The sequence below is a fragment of the Phyllopteryx taeniolatus genome, chromosome 8 (assembly GCF_024500385.1).
Source record: "Phyllopteryx taeniolatus isolate TA_2022b chromosome 8, UOR_Ptae_1.2, whole genome shotgun sequence".
NCBI classification, from domain to species: Eukaryota; Metazoa; Chordata; class Actinopteri; order Syngnathiformes; family Syngnathidae; genus Phyllopteryx; species Phyllopteryx taeniolatus.
The window spans coordinates 3,168,640-3,178,096 of NC_084509.1; positions in this window are offsets into that span (position 1 = coordinate 3,168,640).

The following is a 9,457-nucleotide window of genomic DNA, read 5'->3' on the forward strand; positions in this document are numbered from 1 at the left end:
AAAAAAAAATAGATTTAACACCAGACCAGACACTCAATACGGTTATTACTGATAGTTAAGACCAGGAAAACACTATTTTAAATAGGTCACATGAACTTGACTTGGAGAAGCAAAAGCTTTGCTTGGTTTCTTTGCTTAGCAGATGTGTTGTTTCTGCAATCAATTTCCCTGAGTTGGGTTAGTTGTGATTCTAACAAGTGTCACTCTTCAAATGCAATCATTTATTTGTCGTAACCACGTGACTGCAGACAACTAAGATGCATCGTGTAGCACGATATAATAATTTTTTATTGTGTCAGTCTGACAAGAAGCAGTTATTGTCCTATCGTACTTTTTGGATTCACAACCACATTCAGTTTAGACAAATACATCATAAAGTGGAATATGCATCATCTCCTAGATGTTTAAGGCATGTTTACACAACATCCTATTACAAAGGGATTTGTTGGTTTTGTAAATATTCAAAACCATCTCTGTTCACAAAGAGCTCCAATTTACTGAAAAAGCTGCAATATGTATGCCAGGCCATTAGTTAGCGATATTATTTTGTAAAGAAACACTCACATTCACTTCCTTCCCTATGAATCCAAAAGAGTGTTTTTACACAAAATCATTCGGTGTGTCTATAGATTTAACATTTGATGTACCATAAAATTCGGATTATAAACCCTGACATATTTCTCCAGTTTTAATCCCAGCAGATCAAACAATTATGATGCGGCCTATTTGTGGATTTTCCCGGTCCAATGAATGTCACATTCTTGTCTATGGTTAGCTTTCTTTAATTCATCAAAATTGTATATACTGTTCAGGTATTTTTGATGTGCTTTAACTAACAGTGGTAACTGTTCACAACTTTGTGAAGATTGAGTAAATGACGAAGCAGCAGCAACCTTCACCTCGCATCCACGTTCATCAAGTGAAGGTGAACCTGAAGCCAGTGAGGAAGCTGTTCTGCTTCTCTTCAACTCAGCCACTGAAAACAAAGTCTTTAGTGGATCCAGTGAGCAGGATGACATTAAATAAATTGACAACCTTATTTTTTGTCTTCTCTTGTATAATTTGGAATATGGGCATCTTGCACACCAAGTGTGCAAAAAGTTCAGATTATTACTATTATTATTTTTTTAAGAGTGTGTGCGGCTGATATACTGGTACACTCAATGGTCTGAATTTAATTTTCATTTTCATTTTCTGTACCACTTATCCTCACTAGGGTCGCGGGCGAGCCTATCCCAGCCATCTTCTGGGGATAGGCGGGGTACACCCTGACCTGGTCGCCAGCCAATCGGAGGGCACATATAAACATGGTTTGTAAATAATGCAAGTATACTGGTTGTAGCAGGAGTGCATTAAAATTATACTTTGCAAGGCATGCATATTCAAACCCAATTGCATCAACAGCCAATGCGGTCCGACAGTTATTTTGGTTCTGATGACAGCTAATACCTGTTTATCCTGGCATTACCATCAGTATTCTCCCAAAACTCATAAAAATGATCTTTAAAAAAAGTCCGAGATATAATGATGAACAACGGGGGGACACAGTGCTTGTGCATGCCAACACGCATACATATGACCTCTGACCAATTTCAGCATCTTCACAGAAACAACAATATTACCGGTACTGTCAAAACCTTCACTTTTTGATCAAGTTTCAAATGCTTGTATTTTTAGGCTTTAAAACGGTGGTATAAATCTCAAGCCAAAAGATGGATTTTAGCCATTTTCAGTTGACAACACTGTCATCTAAACACCCCCTCAGAGAGTGTGAAGTGGAATAACTGAATTTATGTTATCAACTTTCTTCCCTTCTCCATACAGCTGTATGGTCTTTTTTTGCCTTCGTTTGAATGGTACTGTATGTCGACTGGAAATATGTGCAGTATGTCAACAGTATTATTGAATTACTTTTAAGGCACTTTTTACATATTTTGTTAACATATATAATACAACCCAATGCAAATCTATCCAGCCAGCTATTTTCTGTACCGCTTATCCTGCTCGCGGGACGATGCAGCCTATCCCAGCTGACTTGGGACGAAAGGCTGACTTCAGCCTAGATTGGTAGCCAATCAGTCACAGGGCGGATGGAGACAGACAGCCAATCACACTAACATTCAGATTGTCACTAATTGGGAATTGAACCAATGCTGCATGTATCAAAGTCAGGCAAGTAAACAACTATACCACCAGTGAGTCCAAAGCAAATGCAAACTATAATCACAAATAATGTAGCGCTTGAGTATTGTGGATTATTTAGAGAGTTTCATCAAACTACTACCATATTAAGACGTTGCCAGTTTTAGGAATAATGAAATCAGAGTTAGCAGAGACGAGTCCAATCAAAGTGGTCTTTTTTGTTTCCTGCAAAGACATCACCACTGTTGCAAGACATTGTAATGTTTTCTCCCTCACAAACACTTGAAAGATCTGTTCATGTCTACTTCACCAACATAAAAATCTTACAGCGACAAGCATGAAGCTTAATAAATGTAGAAGAAAATAAAACACAAAATACTGCACAGCTTTGTGGGTGCAGTTCTGCATATGCCAATATAATTTCCATACATAGAAATCAACATGTTGCACTGCCACAGCCTCAGCAGTTTCTACAATCATTCCTTACACAGGCATCAATACGTAAAAGTCATAGTGACATAAATTAGGAGAAACAAAACATGAAACAATGTGAAAATCCTATTTCCAAAGAAAATGCCATAGAAAAATAATTTAAAAAAATTTCCAGAATAAAGTTAATCAATTTTATGCCACATAAAAAAAATGGATGGATGGATGAAGCTTTTTCCACACAAAGATTTACTCACAGTGGCGCAAATACCTATATATATATATATATATATATATATATATATATATATATATATATATATATATTTTTTTTTTGTTTTGTTTTGTTTTACTCGGTAAGAGTACAGCTACTTCATTATAATATTACTCAAGAAGAAGAAAAAAAAAAGTATGATAAAACTACTCTATGAAGTAGAGTTACTTCCAATACTTATCTCCATCTTTTGGTTGAGGATCCTCATTTGCTTGACTTGACCCCCGCTTTGATGCATCTTTGATGTCATACCATGCACCACCGTCTATAACTGGATCAATTGGTAGCTTTTGATTAACTCCATGATGGCATCTGTACAAACAAAATGGATGGAATTAAATAGGCCCTCTAATAATTGAAAAAAATCGCCCTGTAATTAAATACCGGGAGTATATATTTTTCTTAGTGTTAGCTGTAATTCTCAACGACAATAAACAATTTGGGCACTGCTGAGTCCATATATCACGGATAGAAACTAACAGGCCAAGCGTAGAATTCATATCCACCAGAGGCAGATTGTACATGCACTTGGGTAACTTTTTTTTAAGTAACTGTACGTCTTAGAGTAGTTTTATCATACAGTACTTTTTACTTATACTTGAAGAATATTATAAGGAATGATCTGTATTCTAACGTGAGTATAAAGATAGTTACTCATTCCACTTCGAGTAAATCTTGAAGTGGCAAAAGCCTCATGATGACATAACTTAGATGTAGTTTGTTGTGTATACGTTATTCTTCAGAATTATTTCTTTTTATATATTTTTGTGGCATTTTCTTTGGCAATATTAGTTGTTTTACATTTTTTCATGTTTTGTCTCATGAGTTATGTCACTACTGAAACAACAGTTAAAGTAGCATTTTCTTCACATAGGTTTTTTACTCCTATTTGAGTAAATATTTGGGTGACTCTACCCATCTCTGATACCTACTAATGAAATTAGTGACTTCAATGTGTTTAAATTCGCAAACATTTTTACAACACGACATTGGCTACACCGCTTGTGGCACCCTTTACTAAGCGAATGCTAGCTAAAAGAGAAACAAACCTACCTTTCTACTAATATTGCTTTTCTCCGCTCTCGGCTTCTACATGTCAACCAACATTTAAGCTGTTCTGCACTGTGTTTCTCCATTGAATCATATTGAAATTTAGCTCCAGTATGTACTGTTTGTCCGAACATACGGCAAGTCGAACCGTCTCTGGCGCTTATATTAATGAGCAAATGTGATGTCATTCACAATAAGTGCTATGACAATTGATGACAAGTGTTAGCAGTTGCTCAAGTCTCAGAGTCAGCAGCCTACATTGGTAAGGCTGTTTCCTCATTAAAGTAGGGTTCTTGTCCCTCCATATAGAAAAAGTTACAATTTGGACTTTTAAGAGAAAGCTTGACCGCAGTCTAAGTCAGGCCTGTTTCCTAATATGAATATAACCAATTATCCAATTTATTGAACGTGTACTGGAGCTTTATTAAAGAGCGCAGCAACAACAATGTACAACTGAAATCAAACCCGAAAGTTCTAATTCTTTAGTCATAAACAGAGATGTCATTAAGTTACAGTACCCTCCATTGTCAAAATTACTGTACCTCTGTTGCTGCTGCCAGTTGAGTAAATAAAGATGCACTGCTGGCCAGCACAGTGTGATCATGGGTAGCAGTGCTGCCTCACAGTCACACCCCAGAACATGCTTCTTAGGTGAATTCAAAACTCTAAATTGTAAATAGGTATGGTTTGAATGATTTTATGTGCTTTGTGATTGACTGGTAACCTGGTCAGAGTGTACCCTGCCTCTCGTCCAGTCATTTGGGATAGGCTCCAGCTACCCGTGACCCCAATGAGCACAAGAGGTATAGAAATTGATGGGTGTAACAACCGTATCTGTTGTATTATATTATGGAGCAGCATGATTGAATAGCATTTAGCACATCTGCCTCTGACATGGGGCGTGTAATTTAGGACATAAAAGCAACACACCAGGAAAGTTGGAAAGGATTTTAATAATCAGTTTGAGTTCAACTGACAGGTCAAATCAAGGCCAGCATACAGTTCAATTAAGGGCAGTCAACTTCACACTTTACAGTCAAGAGGTTCAGGCTTTGAAGATCGGCCAAAATGATGCAAGACTTTGTAATCCACGGATGGCAGGTCAGGAAATGCTCAGATTTCACAGTTGTCTTCATCCACGATTCACAGAGAGCAGAATGAGGAATTTACAGTCCTAGCAAAACCCCCAACAGCCACGGGGACAGGAACAGGCAAACGTCAAAAGAACAGAACTTTCACTGGGTCATGTTGTAGCGTCCTGCTTGTATCTCCGTTAAACACTCAAACACGGATTGCATCATCAACAAGGCCTTAAATAAGGGGTGTATCACTGTGGCTAGCAGAACGTGATTGACTGACAGATTGCCTGTCTGTCATGGCAGACTGTGACAGCCCCACAGTCAGGATATCCGGGTTTGAATCTGTTGGCACATCTCAATGTGGAGTTTGTATCATCATATACTGTATATTAGTATAGTATGCAGGATAGTGTTATATAGTGGTTACAGTCAAGAGAGTCTGGTTTTTAGGTTCTTGTTCTGAATCTCGGCTCAGGCCTTCCTGTGTGGAGTTTCATGTCCTTTTTGATGCTTGTTACTGTATGTTAACTGAAGACTCTTTGGTGATGGGTGAGAATGTGTGTGTGTTTTGTTTTTAATGGTTGTTTGCCTGTGTGTGCCCTGCAATTGACTGGTGACCAGTAGGGCATACCCTGCCTCTCACCCAAGTCAGCTGGGATAAAGTCTAGAAACTGGATGGATGGATTATGTATTATTGTCCATCCAGCCCTCCATTTTCCATACCGCTATTCCACACTAGGGTCGCGGCCATTCTGGAGCCTGTCCCATCTTCCAGCGAGAGAAGACCTACACCCTGAACTGGTCGCCAGCCAATCGCAGGGCACATAGAAACAAACACTCACATTCACACCTCTGGGCAATTTAGAGTCTTTAATTAATTAACCTACCACGCATGTTTTTGGGATGTGGGAGGAAACCGGAGTACCCGGAGAAAACCTACGCAGGCATGGGGAGAACATGCAAACTTCACACAGGAAAGGCCGGATTTGAACCCTCAGTCCTCAGTGTGCTAATCAGTCCGCCACCGTGCCACCATGTATTATTGTGTGGGACTAAATACATTTCTACGTGTACTTCTTCAACTTGCGGAACTTGTTGAACTTTGAATGGTATTCAGTATTGTACTCTTGCTGATTAGTTCTGTGTGTTTCACGTTTCTGTGCTTTAAAAAAAAAATCTCTCATAGGTAGGCAAATTATGAACAGGAAACACAGGAAAAAGGCAGAATGCACTGATTAATTCTTTATTCAAATTGATTGATTGATCATGATTCATTCATGTATAGACTGCGTAGTTTAAGCCATGCAGCACTATTAAAAAAAGTTAATTAAGTTACATTATTGTGAGACAAAGATAACCAAAGAAGATGAAGAAACATTCAAGGTAATACCACATACAGTTCACAAAATTATATTTTTACCCACAAACATGAGCATTACATTGTGTGAGGAAATTGTGATTTCCTTCAAATATTGTGTATGAATGCTGAAAGATGCTTTTACCAAACTTAAATGTGATTGTAATGTAAATGTAATGTTAGCCAAATGTCTGGTGTCGCATGAAATTATTGTTTTTCTAAATTATGTAATAACTTGGCTCTAAATAATGACGATGAAATACCTCAACAGACCTCCATCAACAAATCAAACATTTTTAAAATGCAAGGCAGAAAGCAAACAAACTAACTTACAAACACCAACAAAGAAAAATAACAAAACAAAAAAATAAATGCACAACAACATTAGCATGAACACTTGAGTCTAGTTTTGAAGGAATGAACATTAAGTAATTATGTGCTCTTTTTTTTTTTTTTAGATAATTTCCTTTGTGTGGATGGTAAACAGACACAGCTGGCCAAACAATTAGACGCAACAATTGTTTACTTTAAGAGACTGGGAGAATAGCTTCTATTTTAATATAATCACTATGTGTTTTGTTTATCCATGTAAGTACTTTCACAGTGTTGGGAGAAAAAAATATTTTTGCAATTTCATTTTAATAGTACCATCAGAAATAGAGCTAAAGAGTAGTGTCTCATTGTATTTATCTGTCACACCTTAAAACAGAGGAACCTTTACTGAGCATGCTCCACCACAAGTTCATGGGGACCAGTTTCAGGTTCGGCGTATGAATAATATTGATAATAATGAATACAAATCAAAGGCAAGAAGAGACAAATGATTCCTTTCAGAATAAAACAAAAATAATCAACAACATAATTTTGGACAGAAGAAATTTATTTTTGTTCCCTGCAGGGATATTTATAATTCCTCCAAATCTACCACTGAGGAGATAAAATACCACATCTTCTCCTCCTATTGTGTTTTTCCCACAAGTGGCATAATATCAACATTACTTTTATCGATCATTACTCGGCCTGGAGCAGTGTTGAAGAGTTTCAAACAATCGAGTTTTGGCATCCAAGTTTGACTGCACTATTCCACGTTAATAGGTGATTGATTAATCTTGGAAGCAGCAAGTGAACTCTTTAAACTGTCTACACACAGAAAGCCCTTGATTGATTTCCTCTCTCCGCACGATTAAACCTTTGATATTTAATGGGGCAATTGGAGCCTGACCCCGTCCTTTCGTGCATTCATACAGATGACAACTGTACATCCATTTACTTGTAAGTGCCTGTGTGTCTGGATTGGGTGATTGTTTTCATGGCAGCTACACTTTTGTGTCAGGGAGCGCTTCCTAGAGCTTTCTGCAAATACAAATAAGCCACAAAAACTGTGAGCAAGAAGCAGTCTGACAGACTCCAAGAGACAGTGACAGAATTAGAAGTCTTCGAATGTTTGGGGACAGTGTGAGTTGGCAGTACAGTACAAAACAGTATTGCTATCACAAAAGACCTGTAGAGGTCCCTGTTGTACCACACTTGTGGCGACACTACAACAGGCAATGACAACGTATTGAGGGATGTTTCTTGCTTTCTCTGTTCTTAAGGTCACAATCCTTTATTCTTAAATGGTTAATGGGGAAATGTTTTTTCTTACACAGGAGTAAGAGAAGTCAGAATCAGAGAAAGCGCATGGACGCACTTTGCCGGTTCACAATTGTGATATTACTATTACTATATGGAAAATGTCACCTCAAAACTATAGACCTTTAGATACCTTGATTATTCACAGTCTCAGGAAATGGCCTTCCGCTAACTGTTCTCACAAAGCTGGAAGCATAAAATGTCTTCCCCACGAATGATGAGAATATACAGTATGATGAATAAATAAAATCCTGGATTAGACTAATAATTTCAACGAAAAAAAAAAAGACTTCGGGACAGATCGATGGAACTACTAATTACTGTAACAAATGTAAATGTAGTTTGTTAATTTCCACCATGGGCACGCAGTCTACCTGATTACCTCTGAATGTACAACATGGCAAACTGAAGGCCATAATGTCTGTACGGGATATTGGAACTACCAATGACCTGAACCCAAGATCGGACAAACGTCGTCTGGTACGGATGAGTCTTGATTTACTGTATTCTGAAGATAGGGTCAAAATTTGATGTAAAAAACATAATTGGATCCTCACTACCTCATATCACCAATTGAAACAGGTTTTAGAGTAAGGATGTGACAGATCTAGTCTCTAAACACTGATTCATATTTCATAGTTGAATTGGACACAGTTTCAACACCATGATCCTGAGCGTAATTGCTGACCATGTCCATCCTTTTACAACTGCAGAGTACCATTTTATTCTCCTTAACAGCAGCACAACGTTTATCATCTTAATCTGGTTTCTTGAACATGATAATGAGTTCATTTTATTTAAATTACTTCCACAGTCTTCATTCCCATACAATATAGGACACCTTTGGGATGTGGTCGAACATGAGATCGGCATAATTGATGATCCGAATGTGAATCTATGCAGACGATTTAGGGCAAAAGGGGGTACAGCACAGTGTTGATGACTATCTGATGACTCTATCAATCAAGCATGAACCTAATAACACTGGGAGTAATTGATATGTATCCATAGACACTACCTTTCCTGCTAACTACTTGAACTCAAGAAGGAAAACGTGTGTATGTGAAGTTTTGTTTTTGTTTATTCACAGCATTTTGAAGATTGGGAACCATTACTGCAAAAGTGAGCCCACAATCATTCTGACTTAACATAGAACTCATTTTGTCTCACTTGAGTTTGCACAGAGCAGCAAGGCCCCCAAAACCCAACTATAGTTGTGCCAAGTTAATGCATAAAATCAGCTATAAATTGTCGAAAATCACCCTGAGGTGTTATGATGAGAAACCCATTCTTTTCTCTCTTTGGCATTTAATGTGTGCGGGTTTGTCCAAGCGGCCTTTCAAAAGGAAGTCTCTCAACACTGTGGGCCATGTGTTCACACCACACACACACAAGCTTGTGGGATTTGGGCAGTTTTTAATGAAAATGAATGGGCTGTCATATTTGAACTCGGTGTGCAGTGTTGTTGAATTCATTCAGCAAGGACATGCTAGC